This window comes from Ambystoma mexicanum, chromosome 4q (genome assembly GCF_040938575.1).
Source record: "Ambystoma mexicanum isolate Mex_15411 chromosome 4q, UKY_AmexF1_1, whole genome shotgun sequence".
NCBI lineage: Eukaryota > Metazoa > Chordata > Amphibia > Caudata > Ambystomatidae > Ambystoma > Ambystoma mexicanum.
In genome coordinates this window covers 631,238,110-631,261,640 of record NC_090928.1, presented here as the reverse complement: position 1 = coordinate 631,261,640, position 23,531 = coordinate 631,238,110, and positions in this window count along the sequence as shown.

The following is a 23,531-nucleotide window of genomic DNA, read 5'->3' as shown; positions in this document are numbered from 1 at the left end:
TCTCACGCTTCTCTCTCCTCTTCCTCATTTTCACCTTCCTCCCTTTACTCGTCCAAACACATTTTCCCGCAACTATCATCACTTGCTCCATCTTCCTCATCCTCAAAATCTAGTTGTTTTGGAGAGCTTTTGCTGTGCTGGGGAGGAGGAGTGGGACCTGTGGGTGCTTCGCCCTCTCCTTCATGCTGGTTAAGCATCCACTCTGTCTGGGGTGGGTCCTCTGCCTCGTCCCCAAACATCTTCTATAGCTCCAGAATGTTATACAAAGCGGCTTGCGGGCACTGCGTACCTGACCTTCGTTGTGATTGTTGTGAAGATGAAGCCAGTCTGTCTTCAAGCGTCGGAAAGGTGGACGTGGAGCGCGGGGTACCAACCCAACATTTTCCTGATAGAAACAGGCAGGTACTGGACCAGCTCCCAATGCCACGGGACGGTACGTCCTGGATTTACATGGTGCCAGAACAGTGCAACCACTGTCAGGAAAGGCCACGTTGAATGTCCAGAAGATCCAACCGTTGTTAAGGCAAAGAGATGTTCCAGTATTCAAGGTAACAAGCGGAGGCACGCGTGAGGGGCAAGGACAAGAAAATGTAGCCAGACAGGGCAATGCCAGAGCTAGAAGAAGAAGGAAGGACCAGGGAAGAAGGTACCCCTGACCAATAAAGCAGAGAACAGGTGGGGATGGCAGGGAAAACCAGGAAGGGAAGGACCAGGCAAGGAGGAGAGGGAAATGGGACTAGCTGGGAAATATGTATCGGGTTCCAGAAATGAGTACCAAGTTCTCTTGCCAGACAGGTTAGATCCCACAGGAACCTAAGGTGGCTACAGTAATCCCCCTCCTAATAAAGCCATCACTGAACCCCACACTTCTTTCCAATGTTTGCCCCATCTCCCTCTTATCTTTTTATATGAAGCTCCTAGAGGTGTTGATCTCTCCCCTTCTGTCATCCTTTATGGAGACTTCTGATCTTTTCAACCCCGCTCAGTCAGGTTTTAGGCCTGGAGGAGGAACGGAAATTGTTTTGGTATCGGTTCAAGATGATATGACTAGGCTGGTGGATGCTGGGGGGTTGGCGCCTTGATATTACTTTATATCACAGCAGCTTTTGATTCCGTCAACCACCCTACCCTGCAGACCCGCCTAGCACAGGTGGGAATCTCTGGCCAAGTTCTTGCCTGGTTCACATCCTTTCTGGCAGACCAAACTCAAATTCTGTCACTTCCTCCGTTCCGTTTGGGATCTTGTTTACTGGGGTGTGGGGTGCTGCAGGGCTCCGCCTTATCTCCCATTCTTTTCAATATTTATATCTGGCCTTTGGTGTCTCATCAGCTCCTTCGGCCTGAGGTGCTATTCATACGCCAATGACACTCAGATCCTGATTCGTTTAGATCTTGAGCAGGCTGAGATGTCAGCATGCCTGCATCAGTGCCAGGGGCGTTGCTAGGGGGGAGCTAAGGGGGCTATAGCCCCTTATCTTTTGGTTGTAGCCCCGGATAGAATCTCAGGAGCTACAGCCAAAAGACTCGCTAGCCCCCAGTCCCAACAGTTCTGACATCAGCGTAGCCCCGGGTCTTTTCCAGACCTAGCAACTCCCCTGATCAGTGCCACATTGGATGAACCACAATTGGCTTAAACCTAATGGAGACAAGACGGAGGTGCTGGTGGTGGGCTCTCTCCCGACCCTTCACTTTGGGTGTCCTCATTCTGGCCTTCTTCTTTGGGCCTCTTCCTCTTCCTGTTCCGGTTGTCACAGTGAAGAATTTAGGAGTGGTGATCTCTGCTGCTCTTTCCATGGACACACAAGTATCAGCAGTTTGTCAGGCTGGCCATTTTCATCTTGAGATATTGAGAAAGGTGCTTCTGTTTCTACCCCAGATTCTCAGTCCGCCAGTGGTAGCTGTCATGATCTTGAGCCGCTTGGATTACTGTAACTCGCTATATTTGGGCCAACCTAAGGGCATTGTCCAGCTTACAAAACCTGCTGCGCGAATGGTGCATTTCTCCAGTTTTGGGCTCCATACCTTTGTTGCCTGAGGCCCAACGCATTAGGTTTAAGGCACTCTGCCTGGTTCATCATGTGCTGCACAACCTAGGGGCAGAATATCTGTGGGCTAAATTCACCCGCTATCTTCCCAATTGGACATTACGTTGGGCCTTCAGTGGCCGTGGCCCAATTGTGGAATGACCTTCCATTAATATTAAAAAATCTGTCCCAGAAGGGCCTTGAAGACTTACCTGTTTTGAAGTCTGTTAGTTGATGGACATGCCAACCTCGCCTACCTCTCCAGCCCCATGATACCTTCGGGTGACCATGCACTTTATAAGTTATCATAACATAACAAGTGTACACAATCAGCGGCTAGACTGCGTTGAGATGCAGTGTGTTGGTATCCAAGGATCCCAGATATACTTCTGGGATGAAATGAGGCCTAGAGCGCAAGCAGGCACTGCCACAGGGCCAGGATGACTGCACATGCTCAGAGCATCAAAAACAGATGTCCGCGCATGTGCTGAGCACGTAATATGGCAGCGCCCAGGGAGCCGGAGGCCAGGCGACAAGGAGCCTGAAAGAAATGCCAGCGTCTGCTGGACCCGGTGGCCCCGACTCCATGCTCTGGTAACTGGTGTGATACTTCCATGTTATACTTGCAAATGTTGACCTTATACCACAGAATAAACTTGCACAGGTGCATAAGGGGAGTGTCTCCCATGATGACACGTCAAGCTCTTGACTGCTGATACTTACCTGACCTTTAAAATATGTTTAACTCAAGATCTCTCCCCTCTACCTTCACATCTTTCTCACAAACAATATGTTCTGCAATTCCGAACACTTTTGAAACCTTTCCCAAGCCTCTCCGGCTTCAACAACACCAGTTTGAGAGTGCACCACAAATGCACCAAGCTCAGGATTCTGCCCTTTGAGCCCCAACCAAAGCTCCTTGTGCTGCTATGACATAGATCAATATTAACAATAGTGACAGAACTTCATTTTCACAAAAACCAAGTTCTCCTCTTTAATCTTACCTCTTCCGCCAATACTCCACGACCTCGGTACAACCTACTACTGGTAGACTCCCCTTCCCCCAACATCTCGAATTTCCCTCACAACCTCCTATCGGCACCAGCAATCTCTACACATATAACCATACAGGTGCAGCTCCAAAACAACACAACAAAAAAAGAAACCCCACGGCTGTCTTCCTGTCCTACTTCTGACAAGGGTTCCTTCTTCTCTTAATACTGCCCCTCAAGACGTGACACCTTCTTCTATGACCTTGACATAGGATAACTCTTATACTCTGGTTTTTTTATGCTTTTTATTTTCCTTTTCTGCTTCAATAGTCAATACCTCTACTCAGAGTTTAAGGCGTCACCTTCCATAACCCTGACTAGCTGCAAGTACACTTCTCATTGTCACTTTTTCCCCCAACGTATGCAAATAAATCCCTACAATATGCAAACAACTCCTTTTCACCTTTGGTCGTCAAATCGATGCTCTGATATGCACATCCGTAGATCAGCCGAATCCTTCGGAATCACTTTTACCACAATTGGCCACTACGCCTTCCATCCTGTGGCTCGTCCACCACAGAATGGGCAGGACTTCAAAGGGGCTCCTAATGACCGCCTCAGTTCATGTGTGATTTATCTGGTCCTCACGGGTCACTCCGTAGTCCCTAGGCACGCAGTGGGAAATCTAATTCTGCGGGCATTGGCCGGTCCGATAGCACAGCGAATAGAGCACTCGGTTTGACATCTGTGAAGAGCTTGCTGATGCAGGTTCAAATACCGGCAAGGTCAAACTTAGCCTTTCATCCTTCTGAGGTCAATAAATGAGCACCACACACTGTGGGTAATAATAAGCAGTGCTTAGATGCCTGAGGGTTCGTAGCGCTATATAAATGCAAAATTATTATTATGATTATTATTAACCGTCCTCTCCTTCCACATGTAAAAGAGGGGTGGAACTACCTGGATAAGCAAAGATGACAGGCCAGAGGAAATCCCATGCCCAAAAACAGAAGAGTCCTAAGAATTTGGCAAATACCTGTCTTATTTAACAAAACCCATGTAAAACAGGGACAGCACGAACAGTAAGAACATCTCTGCGACTCTCGAATAGCTCTAGGCTTGACAGTAGTTTAAAAAGGAGAATGACATCACAATTGACGTTTAATTTTTGAAAACCTATGAGGTCTGGGGATTTGTTAAGGGGATTTACTAGATATACATTCCATAGGGGTTAGCACGTTCATTGGCGGCACTCTTTTTGGTGGCCCCGCCTGACACCACCTACTAAACTGATACAAGTAAAAATATGTTATCATAATACAAAACTGTTGGCTGATGCAACAAATTATGGATGGGCGTTTAAGGTGGGTAGAGATTGGTCAATGGTCTCTTTCTCAGCCTTGGCAATTTGGCATATGAGCAACAATAGTGGTTGGTGAGAATGGCACCAAGGTGCTTCTATTCCAATAAGGTTATCATTCTGATTCTATAGGTCACAAGCCAGAATGTTCAGCTTTTAACTTTAAACTATTTTGTATCTTTTGTCTCAAGAACTAGATGGGAACTAAGGCCTCAGCCTATCCGTCCCTGAATCTGATGAATAGACATTATTCTCTAACTGTAGATCACGTGTGTGGAGACCACATTTTTAATTATTCTGCTCAGAATTTATTAGGACTTTTGCCCTTATTAATGCAAGTGTCATTACCCTTCCTAGCCTCTAGAGACGTCTTTGAGCTACTTGCTTCCCAAAGTTTTGCTTTAGTTAATGGGACTCTAACCTTCCAGCATTGTTTGTTTCTTTACTTAAGAGAAATGTGTCTCATGCCTCAGAACTGCTATCTTCTATTCTTTTGGGTGCCGATCTAACTCTTCCCTCTGCATGATAACCTTGGCACAGGCTGTACGATTATTTTCTGGGCTGATCAGGTCTGAATGTTCTGCTAACTCAGCAAGCCAAGTCCCCCTGCAGCTACAAGGTTTCTTGATGTCCCCCCTTCACTGGAAAGTGGCTGCACCGTCCATCTTACTTAACATGGCCACTCATAATTGCTGCGTTTCTCCGTTAAGCAAGCTTTATGTTTATTCTTTGCATATTGCATTTCCGTGTATAGAGAGCATATGTTTTCTAATCTATTGGATGCAAGCTTATTCTTCATGCCCAAGTGCAATTTGACCTATTGTTCGTGTAGCTTCATGGTGGATGCATATCTGCTTTGTGTCTAATGCTCCTACATATGTCAGTATCAGTGATATCATCTGCCCCTTTGGCTACAACATGTTCATGCCGTCCATAGTTTGCAAAAGTAACCCTTACTTGATTGATCAGGATAAGGCTGCTAGGGTTGCCTCAGTGAGTAACGTCTCTCGCATCTAGAGCGTCGGGACAGGAGAGGGGCCAACGTAGTGAATGACACAGTCATTTGTCTCTCAAAAAAACATAGGCCAGTCGAGTCAGTTAATTATGCTTATTTTTGCCTTACACTTGATGCACAGTTGCTGTGCATCAAGTGTAAGGCAAACATAAGTGTCTGCACTGCCCCACATTCAATATAGGCCAGCCTAGTCAGGTAGCAATACTTATCATCTTTGATTGGTATACACGCATTTCGTCGAAGTATTTTTCAATGTGGGACATTTAATAGCCAACATTTTCATCGACCAAAACTCGTTTTTAAAAAAATATTTTTTGATGGGTGTTTTGTTGGGGTTGGGGTATGATTATTTAATTAAGGGGGGTTGGGGGGGAATATTTCTTTTTTTTAAAAAAGAGTTTTGGTCGATGAAAACATGGCGATGAAAAGTCCCACGTTGAAAAATACTTCGGCGAAATCACGTAGAACCCTTTGATTTACCCTTGATGCACAGTAACTGTGCATCAAGGGTAAAGCAAACATACTTATTATGTTTGATTTGCCCTTAAAAAGCAAACGTGTTATTATCTGGCTAGACTTCCCTAATTGAATGTAGTCCAGTCTAGCAAGGTAATAACACATATGTTTTCTTTACCCTTGGTGCAAAGTTAATTCCATGCCACATTAAGTCATTTTATGGACGCTAGGACTACATGTGTAAGACTGCATGAATATAGGTATGTATTGAGGCATGGCAGTTCTTACTTGGTATTAAGGGCAAAGCAAATATAAGTGTTATTACTTGACTAGACAGACCTACATTAGTAGTGGCAGTGTGCATTTACTTTACGGTGGCATGACATGTTTTACTTGGCATCAAGGTTCAAGCAAACATGATAAGTGTGAATACATGGCTAGCTTGGCCTATGGTATCAGTGTGCATTTACTTTCTTACTGTGGTATGGCATTGGTTACATTTTACTTGGTATCAAGGGTAAAGCAAACGTGATGAGTGTTATTATATGACCAGACTGGCTTACATTGGTGGCTCCAATCTAACCATATATTCCTTGTGTGTCATGGCATATGTACTTTGCATGAAGTCATCATGAACAGGTTTTATTTACTGGCATATGTTGTGGGCTAAGGCATCATGAAAATGCATTGCAAAATGGTCCTGTGCACTGTTGGTGACTTGTGACCACTGGGATTGTATATGTGATACATACAAAACTGACTGCAAGCTGTGTGGCTTTTTACCCAATTTTCACAGGAAGTGCTGTAAAATGCACAATTTAAACCCATTATTTAAAAGAATGTCTGTTATGCTTGGTGCCATAGAAAACATTTGAGAACAGTTGGGAAAGAAAAAGTTCAAATCAAGGACAGTTTAGAGATGGGAAGTTGTGGGCAAAGTGGGGAAATCAAAGGTACCTGGTCCTAGAGCAAGCAGATACGCCATGAAAGAGAATGAAAAAGAAAAGAAATAAGGGGAAGAAAGTACAGGGCAATAAAACATGTCCAGGGTAAGAGGAGACAACAGACTTAGGGAAAGAGTCAAAGGGACAAAACACATTTGGAAATTGAGGAAACAGAGGTCACAAGAGGAAAGCAATGTGACACATTTTTTGATTGTGAACGGGCATACCTTAAAAGAAAAAGGTCTTTACTCTAACAACAATTGAACATCCTGGGTTGTGCTGTGCCTTACAATGAAGACAAAGGGTGTATGTGTGTGTGTGTGTGTATATATATATATATCTGAAGGTCACATTTACACTGTTCATGTCGATCATAAAACATGCATCCAATAGCACTTTGTCTCTTTGCGGTCTCCTTCGAAATCCTCTAGAAAAAGTGGAGTTGTGTGCTCTGCACTCCACACATACAATAAAGGCCAACAAAATCTCTTGCTGGGCTAAGACACTGGCACCTCACCAATGCTGCCACAGAGCCGAGAGCTCTGGTTCCTGAGCAAGGCTGCCCAAGGTTGCCTGAGTCATGCTGGTGTGAAATGCCCCTCAGGATGGCAGGCCAAGTGAAAATAACCACACAGAGTGCCGTAATGTGTGTCCAAGCTCTTTATTTCTCTCTGCGGCAACTGCTGAGCTCAGGAAGCGAGCCTCGCACATGCGCCATGGTCCTGGCCCCTATTTGAGTGCTAGTGACCATCACAGTATACAGCGGTGCTCCATTAACCGTGTCTTTGCCAGACACGACATCTTCCCCTTTTGGCAACAAATAAAAATAAAGTCCACTCCCACTCACTCACTGGCACAAATGCATTGTGCGGCAGTCTTGTTCGAGTCCTTCTTCCAAACATCAGATCCGACGGACACCTTCCCATCGTCCCATGTGGTGAGTTCCTATAGTCTTGAAACATATTTCAAATGGCTTGATTGAGTGACATGGCCCGTAGTTTATGCAGCACCTTCTTTAGGCTCCCTATGGATCTCTCAATCATGCCATTTGCTTGAGGCCATACTGGCATTATCTTCCTGTGCTGTATGCCCATGTGTTCCATGAATCGGGAAAGTTCAACACTGCTGAAGGGCGGTCCATTATCCGATTTCAACACTTCAGGTATGCCCCACTCTGAGAAGATGTTGTCCAGTTCCAGTATCACTGAGCTGGCCGATGTGGACGCCATAAGCTACACAAGACGAAATCGTGAGAACTCGTCCATGACGACCATCGAGTAGTTGTTCTCTCCAAATGGTCAGAAGAAATCGAAAGCAAGATGAGTCCACTGTCGCTTCGGCAGTTCAGACATTCGAAGAGGTTCCGGAGCATTTGCTCTAAAGGTGCTGATGGTGTGTTTGCTGACGGTGCGTTCCAGCATTTCATCTAAACCTGAGAACCACAGGGTATCCCTTATTTGTCGCTTGGCAGTTACAACTCCTCTGTGCCCTTCATTCGCTAGCTCAATGACAGATTGCAGACACTTTGGGATAACTATTCGATGTCCTCGCATTACCAGCCCATCTGCTATCGAAGGTTCCTCACATACCTGCTTGAATGTAGAGAGCTCCAGTGTGTCTCCCATGGGGTCTCTTGACTCTTCATTGCTCACTTCTCTCCACCTTCCAGAATTTATGAGCTCTCTTAGCTTCTCTAGCAGACCATCCTGTTCACTGTGTTCCTGCAGCGTCTTGTTGGTGATCACTTTCAGAGTTCCTTGTTTTGTGACAAAGTTTACTTATTCTTTTGCCATCAACAATTCCCTCGAGTTGGGAAAGGGTGACGTGTGACATGAAGTCTGCAGCGTTATATTCCTTGCCAGGCTTATTTGGTATGGTGAAATCAAAGTCCTGCAGTCCTAGGCCCCACTTTCTATGCAGGGGACAGGGGGGGTTTGGGCTGGCATCTTACAGTGTGGATTTCCATATATAGTCACCAGTGCCTGATAGTCAGTTACAATGGTGACCGTGACACACAGGAGAAACATTTGAAAGTGTTTAGAGGCCCATACGACTGCTAGCCCCTCCTTTTTGGGCTGTGAATATTTTGTTTATATCTCGGATAGTTTCTTACTGGCATATGCAACCACCTGTCTTGGTGTTTCTCGTCCCAGTCGGGGCTGCGCCAGAATGGCTCCCAGTCTACTGGGCTAGCGTCCACTGTTAGTTCTGTGCACATTTCAGGATTAAAGTATGCTATGTGTTCTGCTGACACTATGTCCTGTTTGATCTGTACAAAGGCTCTCTGGCACTCTTGAGTCCACTCAAAGGCACGCCCCTGTTTGGTGAGTTATCTGAGCGGGACACTTACGGTGGCAAAATCACACAGGTAGCTACTTTAATAACTCACCAGTCCGAGGAATTATCTGACATCACTCACGTCCTCCAGTGGCGAGATCCCCGTAATGGCAACCGGGTATCAGTGTCTCTTCTGGGCATGCTGCTGTGTATGGGATTTTCCTGCCTCATGGTGGTATACTTGGGCCTTGGAGCTCAGCTTGGCGGGGCATTGCACACAACTGGCAGGTGATTTTCCCTAATGTAGGTGGTGCATTTTTGTCCAAATGCCAGGCACTTCACGCCTGGATCATGTGGAAAAGGAAGTCTGCAGTGATAGCACTTGTCTGTGGAGATATACATTATTGTGAGGCTGCCTGTGGCATAGCGATTGCGGCCCCTTCGGTTACCTGATATATTTTCAGCTTTGTAGGTCCTTTGCTACTTTCCACCTTAGTTGCCTGCGTATCTACACGCGCTTCGGTCCTGGCCATCTGCAATATGGTGCTCAGGGGAAGTGGCTCTTGAAGTTGCTTCTTCCTGAATGATGAAGATAGGCAGCCGCCAATTATATGGAGGCGTGTCGCTTCCTCATTCCAAAACCTGTGGAACTCGCAGTGCACCACCAGCTTGCGAAGCCTGGTTGCAAATGCGTCATGGTCTCTCCGGTGAGTTGACACTCAGTGTTGAATGTGTGTCTTTCGTGGTCAATATTTCGTTGTGGATTGAAATAGGCACACAGTGCCTCCTTCACGCTGGAATAGGTTTTAATCAATCAGGTGCATTTTCATCGTGAGCCTCCAGATAATTTTCAAAGCGTGCCATCTCTCCCAGCGTGATCCAGGAGAATGTTGATCCTGCATGTCGAATGGTACTGGCCTGCAAAATGCAATTGCATCCGGCATGCCGTCCTCATGGCGCTCTCCTTGCTCCTGGTCCTGTGTCGACATCTTGCAGGCAAAATGCAGCGGTATACTTCTCGTGCCTCGCAGGGGAAAATATATATATTTTATTTTTTTGTTGGTGCAGGACGAGATCGCGTGGCTTATCCCATCCTCGTCGACATTGCCATGCTGGTGTGAAATGCCCCAGCAGGATGGCGCCCCAAGTGGAAATAAACACACACAGAGCCGTAATGTTTGTTCGAGCTCTTTATTTCTCTCCACACCAACTGCCGAGATCTCGAACCGAGCCTCGTGCATGCGCCACATCCTGGCCCCTAGTTGGGTGCCAGTGTCTGTGACGGTATGGAGCCGGGCTCCATTAACCGTGCCTTTACCAGACACGACAGCCTGGGTGATGATCATGCCCTTTACCTCCCTGTCGTGTGCCTTCTAGCAAACCATGCTATCCTGTGCTCACAGAAGCATCTGGAAAACTGAGCATGTGCATACACGACAACCACCATACATTTCACCATCAACACGTGCATCAATTATGGAGATATAGAATAAGAAGGAGCAGGAAGTGTTTATCTTCATTGGTTAACAGAGTTGATTGCCACCCTGTGCCACTGCCTCACACCCTAAATTCTCTATCACTGCTCACCCTGTTTCCTTGCTAAGTTTCAACTCCAATTCCTCTAATTCTCACCCCCTGCTGTCCCACTCATTGCCAGGCTCCACTGTGTCACATTCTTTTCCTGAGGGATATGCCAAGAGGTGCCTAGAGATGGTTATTTAGTATACAGTGCTTGATGCTGGCAGTTGGCAAGGGCACCCAGGTTTAGACCGATACTCTGAGGTAAAGATGCATCACCTCTGTGACCGAACAGGAACTGCACCCACTCTGTCCTACTGGGGCACTTGATCTCACCAATTAGAAGATACTTGGCGGTCACTCTTCTTCCAACTCATGATGATGCAATCATCCATTGATCTGAAAGTCACAGTGACTCCCTGAACATAGAGCAGTCTTTCTATCTATATAACATGTGCTTTGCAGATGCGCCGTCTAAAGTACCACGCAATGCTCCTTTTCTCCTCCCTTCCTGTTTAGAAGATTCATCTGCCCCATCCGTTGCCCTGGTAGAGAATATCCCATAACCTCAGACTACCTCCACTGGGACAAAAAAATTCCCCTCCATGCTTCCTCTGCTGGTGTTGGGATCCCCCTCCCCACTCATTCCATTGAAAGGGTTGCTCCTCTGCCCTGCTTTTTTGTCTGAGAAGGGTATTGCCCTCCTCCCACTCAATGCGCTGGTAGAGGTTCACCTCTCCTGCCTCATACCCTAGTTAGGGACTTCCCCAGGCACAACTCCCAAAAGAAAGCAGTGGGACTAATTAGCATATGGAATGTGCAACGCCACAGGAATGGATGTCAGAGGACGTGAAGCCGGAGCAAAGCAATGCCGCCCCCCCCCCTTAGTAAGTAGGGCTTTTATTTTGCCCCTAGGTGTAAATGTACTTCATTGACAGCAGGACATGTCTTCCCCTTCTGCTGCACAGTAGCATCTGCGTGAAAAGGTAATACTGAATTCCAATACACCTGAGTGGTGAACTTGGCAAACTGTTGGCACTTTTTTCAACATTAATGTTATTATTATTGGCGAAATAGGAAATGCCTGCAAGTGATGTTCTGCACATTATGGATTTCAACTCACATCACTTTAAATTCCTCTGATGCACCCATTATGTAATTTTTCCTTCATAAATGTTGCACTACAAATACCAGAGATGTGGGTATATTAGATAGGAGAGGCTGAACAACTAATACCTAAGAATGAACAACAAACTTACATTTATACTGAACACCATTTCCTCCTCCCTTTGCTGGTCTAGGTGGGGAATTAGTCACCACTTCCAGCTAAGTCATGCTGTAGGGGGTACCACTCCCTGCTCTGTTCCCTGAATAGGGATTCCCCTCCACACTCCTCCCCCCAATGGGCAGTTATCCCGGCTCTCTTTTTCTTAAGGTAGGGAATTACCTCCCTGTTCCTTGGCAACTGGGTAGCAGACTCGCAACTGCTGTTCTTCCACTGGGACCAGTGGGACCAAATTTCCGCACACATATTTTCGATTAGTTTGTAGTTAGAATGTTCAAACTTCGAACTGTATTACCTTTGCCTGAAGACAGAAGGGTCCCACACGTGTGGGCTCTCGCGCGCATGCCTCAGCCATGATTTGAGGGATGTCTCTCTTCCAAGCATGGGCAGTTCGTAGCCTCTGTGCCCTTAAAGAAGGGTTCGCACCGTGACGTATTGCTGCACCCAGATGCACAGGCTGTGCCTGCTTAACCAGTATTGTTGATATACCTGCCACGCCTCCGACCGAATAAGATGCATGATCATTTTCAGTGGAAGGTTTACCTAAGCAGGAACTCCAATTACAACCTACCTTGAATGACGGATGGTTTATTGATTTACCGGCTATTTAAAAATAACTTACATTTCCGTAAGCATTGCGACATTTCATAATAACACATAATTTCGATAACAATACAAACATAACTAGGCCTAAAGTACGTGTAATCATTATCATTAAAGACATGTAGCACAATATGATCACAGTCATCTTGGACAAGTTAAAAATAAACATAAAACACTTTTCATGGCATATCGAATGGCCTAAATTGTCATGTTTGTTCAAGGTTAGCTGGTCTGGAAGGGGAAGACTTTTCAGAAATGTCTCTGTTAGCTGTATATGTATTCAGTGAAAGAAAATCCTTGTTTAAGAGAGAGTTAAGGTGATCAGATGTAATGCAACAAAACCCATGAAATTCAGCAATCGCTTTTTGGCCAAGTCCACCTTAACCATGCGCCCCCTGTTGCGGTCATCATTGTATTCATACACTGCGCAACAAAGGCACATTGTTAAGGTGGACTTGCCCAAAATGTGATTGCTGAATTTCAGGGGTTTTATTGGTTAAATCTAACTCTCTCCTTAGCAAGGTTTTTTCACTGAATTTCAAAGGTTTTTCTGCTATGTATTTTTCACGTTAAATCTGATCACCTTACCTCTCTCCTAACTAAAGTTTTTTCAATTAATGTATTTCATGGGTTTTGTTATACTTTAGTTTCTTAGGGGCTCACTAGCCACAACCTTCAGCCATTGCCACTGTACATATTGCATACATAGGTTTCTTTGGAGTACACTTGCCATGGCCTTCAGCCATGGCCACAGTACAAATTGCACCAATAGGTTTCTTTGGGGACCACTAGCCCTGGCCTTCCATCATGGCCACAGTACAAATTGCACTAATAGGTTTCTTTGGGAACCACTAGCCATGGCCTTCCGCCATGGCCACTGTACATATTGCACCACCATATTGCACCAATAGGTTTCTTTGGGGACCACTAGCCATGCCATGGGCAATGTACATATTGCAGCAATAGGTTTCTTTGGGGACCGCTAGCCATGGCCTTCCGCCATGGGCAATGTACATATTGCACCAATAGGTTTCTTCGTGCTCACTAGCCATGGCCTTAGGCAGTGGGCACTGTACATGTTGCACCAATTGGATTTGTTAGGGCCCATTGTCTTTAGCCATGACCAGTGTCCAGGGCCTTTGGCTGTGGCCTCTGTACATGTTGTACCAATAGGTTTCTATGCGGCCCACTAGCCACGACCTTTCGGTACAGAGACACATCACCCCCTGCCTAGAAGATGTGATCACTGCAGGTGTAAAATTCGTTTTTTTTACTCTGTCCCCATTCCCACGGGATTCCCCCGATATTCCCTGAATAATGGCAACAAACTACACATAAAGTGGCTTTGAACTACCCGTGCCAGCGGGATTCCCCCGGTATTACCCCGATATGTATTATGTGCCTATACACAAATCTATACACAGATGTATTGCTGCAACATGTACAGTATCCAAACTATTTGGAGGAGGAAAAAGGCTGAAATCACATCAGGTTAGAGGTGGAGGAGGCGGAAAAGGACATTGTGTGAAGTTGGAGAGTTGGGGATGATCTAGGGAGCCAGTTACAATTCATACATTTTCGTATTATCGGGGTTATATTGGGGGAATCCCACAAGATTACTGCAGCCAAAATGGAAGACGTGATCAGGAATGAAAGTGTGTCATATTTAACGATGAGTAATAGGGGTAACGGGAGAGGGCTATGCAGGGAAAAAGTAACTGGGAGGAGTGGGGGGACCATGGAAAGAGGAGGGGGGCACTTGGTGAGTGCCTGTAAGTGCAGGAAGAGTTTGTGATTTTTTTGAGCATTTTCACATTATTGCATTAATACAGGGGATTATCACGGGTGTTAGGAAAGATTTCGTAATTGTAAGTAATTTTCCTTCCATGTGGCAACCCCTAAACTTTTTGCTGTTGTTTTCACCTTGTTCTTGACTTTGCCAGAGAAGTGCAGCCTTCTGCCGCACTCCTCTGGGCTTTCGCTCCTTTCTTACGGGGAAACTGACATGCCCTTAAGACAGTCAGTACCGGGGAACGCTGTTTCCCATAGTTTCTTCTATCATGTTGCGGCTTTAGTGCAACATGACACAAGAGGGCACTGTAAGCTAAGTTACAGCTCTCTTGGGTCTCTAGCCTTCTACAGGCCCTAGATACTCCTTTAGGATGGTATTTGATCGGTGCAAGTCATTCAGGGACTCGAATGGTGGCAGCGATCGTTTTGTTTATTTTGAGCTCCTTTTGGCGTTCTGAGCACGTTTTTCGCACTGAACCCAAAATGGTGGCCTGGCTCCCAAAATGGCCAGACCACGAGGCTCCTTTGTCCTGTCCACTGACCGTCTTGCTCCCATCACCTTCCCCAGGTCGGGCGACCCGGGGCCTTCCTTATTTGGGCATGTACTTTCCCGCGAAACGTGGTTGCTTTCGCGGGCTTCTACATGTCGTTTGTGTGCCTCCAGGGTGTGGGCTGGGATGTCTGGTCCCAATACACATCCTGGGTGCCAGAGAGTCTAGGGTGGTGTGAATGCCTGGGACCACCGTGGTCCGTGATTGGTCCACGTATGGTATGTGTGTTGATGAGCGGATCTCCCATTGGCTCCCCTCCGTTTTGGCGCGAAGGGAACCGTGGATAAGAGGGGGCTGGAAACACCACTACCATGTCGATCTCCTGAGTTCTCACGAACGAAGGAATACAGGAGCCAAGTATCCTGCAACCAAGAGGCTGGACCGAGGAATCGCTGGTGACCCGCTGAAGGAATCCTCCTTTGCACTGCTGTCGTCCTGTGAAGCCCTTTCCTCCTTGGATCGAACCAGAAGGCCTGTACTGGTGCTTCGACCTTTGGAATAGCAGGAACAGCTATTCCCGGCGACTTCATCATCTCCTGCCAAGTAAGCCTTCGGAAGTGTCTCTGGGCCATCCAGTTGACTGACCAGCTTACAAGGGAGTCCTGCTCTGTAACCGCCGCCAGGTTGTGTTGTATTTCGAGTCCTTGTCACTCTCCCACGCTTCGTACACTTGGCGTTCCCAAGTCTGAAGGGAGGAGTGTACATTTGGCTCGAATACACACGGCCGCTCCGTTGTCCTGCTGCGGCAACAAACTGTGCTGGTTTCGTCGATTGGGACGTCTTTTTGCTCTACACGACTACGAGGCGTTCCCTGCTCTTCTGAACCTGCCAGCTGCTGAAACTAACGTGGAGAAGCCTGGGTCTGCTTGCTTCGGGGACCGGTGAGTAGTTTAGCTAGGATCTGGTCTCCCTCCTGCAGTATCCCATTGCTTTTCCCTGCTGTGTAAAAACAGCACCCTTTTGGCCGTACTCGCGCTCTGCTTCTGCCCGCTGTGGAGGCTGCGCTTGAGTTGCGGAACCTGTTCTCCTTCTGCTGTGCACTAACCCGAACTGCCTGACTTCCTCCGAAGAGCTTCCCCTTTTGCCCGTTGGCACCGGCGTGGCAGGTACTTTGAGCACAAGGCTCCACTCTTCGCAGGGCTCGGACTTCCATCTAGTTAGGTGCCTCTGAAGGCGAACTGAGTCTAAAGCGTTATCGCACTGCCTGTTTTCCTTTCCTTTCAGGTGGACTACATATTTTGTGCTTTAAACGCTTGCGACTGTGCATTTGTATATATATTGTGTTGATATGGTATGTGTTGGTTTAATATTGTGATATTGTGATTTTCTCGCTACGGTCATTGTTTTAAAGGCCTTAAAATAAATGTGTATCTATTTTTGATATAACAACTGTTTGGAGTAGTTTGTAAGCGCTCTTGCTTTGTGTGCTCATTGCGGGCTTTCAGTCACCCTCACCCCTCTTGAGACCTAGTCTTGACCGCCGCGATCGCTACCTTGATTGGTCTGGCTTGTCCAGAGGTTACCCTGTTCCAAGTAATTAGGTTGGCCTTCTGAACTTCTGCGCCACCAGGACAGAGTTCAGAAATCCGTCTTAACAAATTGGTGTACAGCGGTGGGATACGACTGAAGGTATCCAGTGTTGCGCTCGAACTAAGGCATTTCAGGTTATTCCAACCAGTACACGTAGTGAATTGTTGTAGTATAACTTTAAAAAGGCCATAGTCCTATCAAACAGTATGGAAACAAATACCTTGTTAACTTTAAATGCTTCCAAATCAGAAACGCTGAAAAAGATGTGTGCGGAGAGAGGTGTTTCCTCTCAAGGCACAAAATTGGAAATGATCCAAAGAATCGTGGCGTGGCAAGAAGTGCAGCTTAACGCTATAACTTCTGAGGACAGTGCGGAAGGTGGTGGGGCTGCTCTCACTGGTAGAACCGACGGTTCTGCCGCCGCACTGATCCATCGCGACCACGAGGACAGGGAGGACGAGATGTCTAATGTTTCCTCTGCCAGTGTTGATGGGGAGGCTATGCTTGAATTCAAGAAGCAAGAGCTGCGGTTTAGGCAGCAGGAGCTTGAATTCAGCATAGCCAAACTGAAAATCGAACAGGCAGAAAAACAGAAAGACAGGGATCACCAGTTGGAACTGGCCAAGCTTCAGGTTGCAAATGGGTCCAAGGGTCCTGGACATGGGTCTGGGGCTTCCTCTCATCCACGGTTTCCAAAAGATCTGCTCAGTGTGTATGAAGAAAGGAATGACATTATGGACTGGCTGAATGCGTTTGAGTATGCATGCGAAGTTCAAGAAGTTGACAATGTTGATAAGATTGCGTGGTTGCTCAGTAGACTGCCCCATTCTGGCTGTAGTGCCATTATGGAAATGTCGAAGGCTGAGCGAGCTGATTTCGCAATGTTAAAGCAAACTCTCATTTTAAAGTTTGGGAAGACTCCGGCCCAATATTTAAAGCGTTTTCGAGAATATAAGAAAAAGGAAGGTGGTACTTGGGTATCTTATGTCGCTGAATCTTTGAAAAACTTAACTGGCTGGGTCGAAGGTTATAAGGTTTCTACCTTCGAAGGCATGATAAATCTTGTCATGCTGGAACATATTTTTGCTTCTTCTTCCCCGGAGCTTAAGCAGCATTTGGCCGATTCGAAGGAGATAGATCCTAAGAAGCTGGCCATTGCAGCAGACTTATGGGTGTCACATCGAGTGTCCCATAAGGACAAAACTCATCCTGGTAAGCAGGAGGAAGGGAAAAAGTCCAAAGATATGGAGGGTGGGGAATCTGCTAAATCTTCTTCCCATAAGGGCCACAAAAAGAAAAACAAGGGTAAGACACAAGAGAACTCACAGGGTAGTGGAGGTCAGCCTCCGAAACAGAACTCTGGTTACAATAAGCCTCCCTACGTAAACAGACCCACTGGGGCTTGTTTTTCTTGTGGAGCAACTGACCATGTGAAGGGGGATCCCCGGTGTAAGGTTAGACCTTTGGGGGTCCACTCCGCTAATCTGGCCTTCTCCTCCTACGAGGAAGAAGAGATTACAGGAGCATCCTTCTCCTCAGACTCATTTCCCAGCGGAATAGAGGCTGAGGTAGTTTTAGTGTCCCTGGGTTCCTGGGAGCCTAAAGTCGCAGAGGCTTATGCTAGGATTCCGGATAATAGCAAGCATTACTTTAAAGACAGTGTGCTGATCAATGGAGTGGATACTCCAGCTCTTAGGGATAGTGGGTGCAGTCGCACTGTAGTGGATTCTACCTTGGTAGACTCAGAGGAAGTTGCCAGAGCTACTCTGATGCCCACTAAGTTGGCTGACGGCCCCCTCCGTATGTTTCCCGTGATCCCTGTAAATCTTACTTTAAATGGTACAGCAGTCAGGATTCCAGTGAGCATTCAGAGAAACGTCCCGGGAAAGGTCTTGTTGGGTAATGATCTCAGAGCTTTAGGGCTCGTAGGAGACACTGCCGAAAGACCCTACACACGGTCTCAAGCACGGGCAGCATTGGCCAAGTCCAATACGCCGCCCCAGCCGAAGGGGAAACCCAAGGCGAAAGGAGTCTACAAGTCAAAACGAGGGAAAGAGAATATTCCCCCGAGCTCGCCTACCACTGCGGTGGAGGAAGTTGGTCAATCGCCTGGGCCTGACGAGGAGGTGGCGATGCCTGAAGTATTCGACCCCAACGATCATCCTGAACTAAAAGACTTGTTAGTTGAAGGAGGTCCTGATAGGGACGAATTCAGTAAAGGCCAACGTGAGTGCCCATCTCTGGAAGGCCTAAGGAGACAGGCCTGCTCCCAGCTTGAGGGTAAACCTCCTGGGATGCATAGGATTTACCAGGAAGGTGGACTCCTGTATAGTGAGCCCACAGAGTCTACAGGAGGAGACCATAGGAGGTTGGTGGTTCCCCTTGCTGTTAGGCCCTTCCTCCTGCAGTTGGCGCATGTCGTTCCCCTTGCTGGTCACCTTGGTATGAGGAGGACCAAGCAAAGGTTATCCATGCACTTCTACTGGCCCAAGATGGGGGAGCAAGTAGAAAGTCACTGCAGGAGTTGTGCCGCCTGCCAGTTGTCTGGTAAGGTTGGCGCGACAATCCAAGCTCCGTTGGTACCGCTCCCAGTTGTGGGGGTACCATTTGAAAGGGTAGGGATCGACATGGTTGGTCCCCTTGACCCGCAAACATCCTCAGGCAATAGGTTTATCCTGGTGCTGGTCGACCATGCAACCCGGTATCCTGAGGCCGTCCCATTTACAACTGTAACTGCCAAGCCAGTTGCAGAAGCTTTACTCGGCATATTTACTAGGGTTGGCTTCCCTAAAGAAGTTGTGTCGGATCATGGCAGCAACTTTATGTCGAAGTATAGGCAGGCTATGTGGAAAGAATGTGGGGTCACCTACAGGTTCTCTTCTGCATGCCACCCCCAGACCAATGGTCTGGGGGGGCGTTTTAACAGGACGTTAAAGAGCATGATTGGGGCTCTGGAGGAGCCTCAGAGAAGAAAATGGGATCTTCTTGATTCATGCTTACTGTTTGCCTACCGAGAGGTACCACAGGAGGGTGTTGGCTTCAGCCCCTTCGAACTTCTGTTCGGTCATCCCGTACGGGGACCCTTAGCCATCATCAAAGAGGGATGGGAGATGCCCACTCCCCCTGTTACTACCAACATAGTTGATTATGTGCTAGGGCTCAGAAAACGGATGGTACTTCTGATGGGCTTGGCTAGTGATAAATTGAAGGCAGGGCAAGCGCTGGTGAAACATTGGTACGACCAGAAAGCTTCCCTCATCAACTTTACACCTGGTCAGCAAGTCCGGATCATGAATCCCATAAGGCCTCGAGCTTTACAGGACAAATGGTCAGGCCCTTACCCAGTGGTGGAGCCCCTGGGTGAGGTTAACTATTCAGTGGACCTTGGAAGGCCTGGACAGGCTCCAAAAGTGCTTCACGTGAATAGGCTGAAGGCTTTCGGCCCAAGCGTCGAAATCGCAGCACTGCTACTGGCTTCAGACGTTGCGGGAGAGGAGTCTGAACCTCTCCCCGACCTGTTCCCAAGCAGTCCTTCAGATAGCTCTTTTGAGGGTGTCCGAGTGGCCCCTCACCAAAATGGACAAGGCTCAGTGGTTTACCTTGGACATGAAGTAGGTGGAGGGAGGAGACAGCCTCTACTCAGTCAGGTACAAGCAGTACAAGACTGGCCTACCCCCACTACGCAAACCCAAGTGAGAGCCTTCTTAGGACTCACGGGGTATTACCGCAATTTTGTGGCAGACTATGGCACCATAGCTGCTCCTCTGACTGCCCTCACAACTCCGAAGAAACCCAAGAAGGTAACTTGGACCGACGAGTGTGAGAAGGCCTTCAATGGCTTAAAAGACTCCTTGTGCCAGGCCCCTGTCCTTAGGGCCCCTGATTATCAAAGACCTTTTATCGTGCAGACGGATGCCTCTGACACTGGGATAGGAGCTGTACTATCACAAGTAGATGAGAAGGGTAAGGAACACCCTATCGGTTTTATTAGTCGCCAGCTTAAGGACAGAGAGCTCAGATGGTCCACGGTAGAGAAAGAATGTTTCTCTGTTGTGTGGGCCCTAAGGAAGCTGAGGCCCTACCTCTATGGGACCCACTTCACTGTGCAGACTGACCATAAGCCGTTAAAGTGGCTAATGAACATGAAGGGGGAGAATCCAAAGTTGCTTAGGTGGTCCATAAGTCTACAAGGCTTCGACTTCACTATTGAGCATAGGCCAGGTGTCCAACATAGCAATGCTGATGGGTTGTCCAGAATGTTTAACCGACCTGAACAAGAGACTCATCCAGGGGTGGATTAGTTCCCCCTGTCCATAGTCTGGGAGGGGCGAGTGTTAGGAAAGATTTCGTAATTGTAAGTAATTTTCCTTCCATGTGGCAACCCCTAAACTTTTTGCTGTTGTTTTCACCTTGTTCTTGACTTTGCCAGAGAAGTGCAGCCTTCTGCCGCACTCCTCTGGGCTTTCGCTCCTTTCTTACGGGGAAACTGACATGCCCTTAAGACAGTCAGTACCGGGGAACGCTGTTTCCCATAGTTTCTTCTATCATGTTGCGGCTTTAGTGCAACATGACACAAGAGGGCACTGTAAGCTAAGTTACAGCTCTCTTGGGTCTCTAGCCTTCTACAGGCCCTAGATACTCCTTTAGGATGGTATTTGATCGGTGCAAGTCATTCAGGGACTCGAATGGTGGCAGCGATCGTTTTGTTTATTTTGAGCTCCTTTTGGCGTTCTGAGCACGTTTTTCGCACTGAACCCAAAATGGTGGCCTGGCTCCCAAAATGGCCAGACCACGAGGCTCCTTTGTCCTGTCCACTGACCGTCTTGCTCCCATCACCTTCCCCAGGTCGGGCGACCCGGGGCCTTCCTTATTTGGGCATGTACTTTCCCGCGAAACGTGGTTGCTTTCGCGGGCTTCTACATGTCGTTTGTGTGCCTCCAGGGTGTGGGCTGGGATGTCTGGTCCCAATACACATCCTGGGTGCCAGAGAGTCTAGGGTGGTGTGAATGCCTGGGACCACCGTGGTCCGTGATTGGTCCACGTATGGTATGTGTGTTGATGAGCGGATCTCCCATTGGCTCCCCTCCGTTTTGGCGCGAAGGGAACCGTGGATAAGAGGGGGCTGGAAACACCACTACCATGTCGATCTCCTGAGTTCTCACGAACGAAGGAATACAGGAGCCAAGTATCCTGCAACCAAGAGGCTGGACCGAGGAATCGCTGGTGACCCGCTGAAGGAATCCTCCTTTGCACTGCTGTCGTCCTGTGAAGCCCTTTCCTCCTTGGATCGAACGAGAAGGCCTGTACTGGTGCTTCGACCTTTGGAATAGCAGGAACAGCTATTCCCGGCGACTTCATCATCTCCTGCCAAGTAAGCCTTCGGAAGTGTCTCTGGGCCATCCAGTTGACTGACCAGCTTACAAGGGAGTCCTGCTCTGTAACCGCCGCCAGGTTGTGTTGTATTTCGAGTCCTTGTCACTCTCCCACGCTTCGTACACTTGGCGTTCCCAAGTCTGAAGGGAGGAGTGTACATTTGGCTCGAATACACACGGCCGCTCCGTTGTCCTGCTGCTGCAACAAACTGTGCTGGTTTCGTCGATTGGGACGTCTTTTTGCTCTACACGACTACGAGGCGTTCCCTGCTCTTCTGAACCTGCCAGCTGCTGAAACTAACGTGGAGAAGCCTGGGTCTGCTTGCTTCGGGGACCGGTGAGTAGTTTAGCTAGGATCTGGTCGCCCTCCTGCAGTATCCCATTGCTTTTCCCTGCTGTGTAAAAACAGCACCCTTTTGGCCGTACTCGCGCTCTGCTTCTGCCCGCTGTGGAGGCTGCGCTTGAGTTGCGGAACCTGTTCTCCTTCTGCTGTGCACTAACCCGAACTGCCTGACTTCCTCCGAAGAGCTTCCCCTTTTGCCCGTTGGCACCGGCGTGGCAGGTACTTTGAGCACAAGGCTCCACTCTTCGCAGGGCTCGGACTTCCATCTAGTTAGGTGCCTCTGAAGGCGAACTGAGTCTAAAGCGTTATCGCACTGCCTGTTTTCCTTTCCTTTCAGGTGGACTACATATTTCGTGCTTTAAACGCTTGCGACTGTGCATTTGTATATATATTGTGTTGATATGGTATGTGTTGGTTTAATATTGTGATATTGTGATTTTCTCGCTACGGTCATTGTTTTAAAGGCCTTAAAATAAATGTGTATCTATTTTTGATATAACAACTGTTTGGAGTAGTTTGTAAGCGCTCTTGCTTTGTGTGCTCATTGCGGGCTTTCAGTCACCCTCACCCCTCTTGAGACCTAGTCTTGACCGCCGCGATCGCTACCTTGATTGGTCTGGCTTGTCCAGAGGTTACCCTGTTCCAAGTAATTAGGTTGGCCTTCTGAACTTCTGCGCCACCAGGACAGAGTTCAGAAATCCGTCTTAACAACGGGGCATGAGTAGTGCATTGCCAATGTATCTGTAGTTCATAGACATTATTGGGGGAATCCCACGGGAATCGGACGAGGGAGGAAAAAAAAAGAAATGTTATCCCTAGTGTCCCCAATTGCACCTATTGGAGCAACACGTACCGTGTCCACAGCCTTCGGCCGTGGCCACTAGCCATGGCCGAAGGCCATGGTTAATTGGCCCCAAAGAAAGCGATTGGTACAATATGTATAGTGGACATGGCCAAAGGCCATAACTAGTGAGCTTGAAAGAAACCTAGTGTTTTAAAATATACGGTGGGCATGGCCAAACGCTGTGTTTACTGAGCAGGCCGAAGCCCCCCAAGGCAACCTATAGGTGGAACAGGTACAGTGCAATATGTACAGTGGCCATGGCCAAAGGGCATGGCTAGTGACCTTTGACTAAACTATTGTATAACAAAACCCTTGAAATTCACTGAAAGAAAGTTAGTTAAGGAACATTTAAGGTGATCAGATTTAATGCAACAAACCTTTGAAATTCAGTGGATGTGAGAAGTGATGATCATCTTAACTAAAGTTTTTTCAGTGAATATATATATATATGTATATATATATAGAGAGAGAGATAGAGAGAGAGAGAGAGAGAGAGAGAGAGAGAGAGAGAGAGAGAGAGAGAGAGAGAGAGTCTCTCAATTGGGATAATGACCCATGGAAACATCATGTCTGTTTAAACCCCCGGTCAGTGAATTGAAAATATGCATGCATTTACATTAATATGC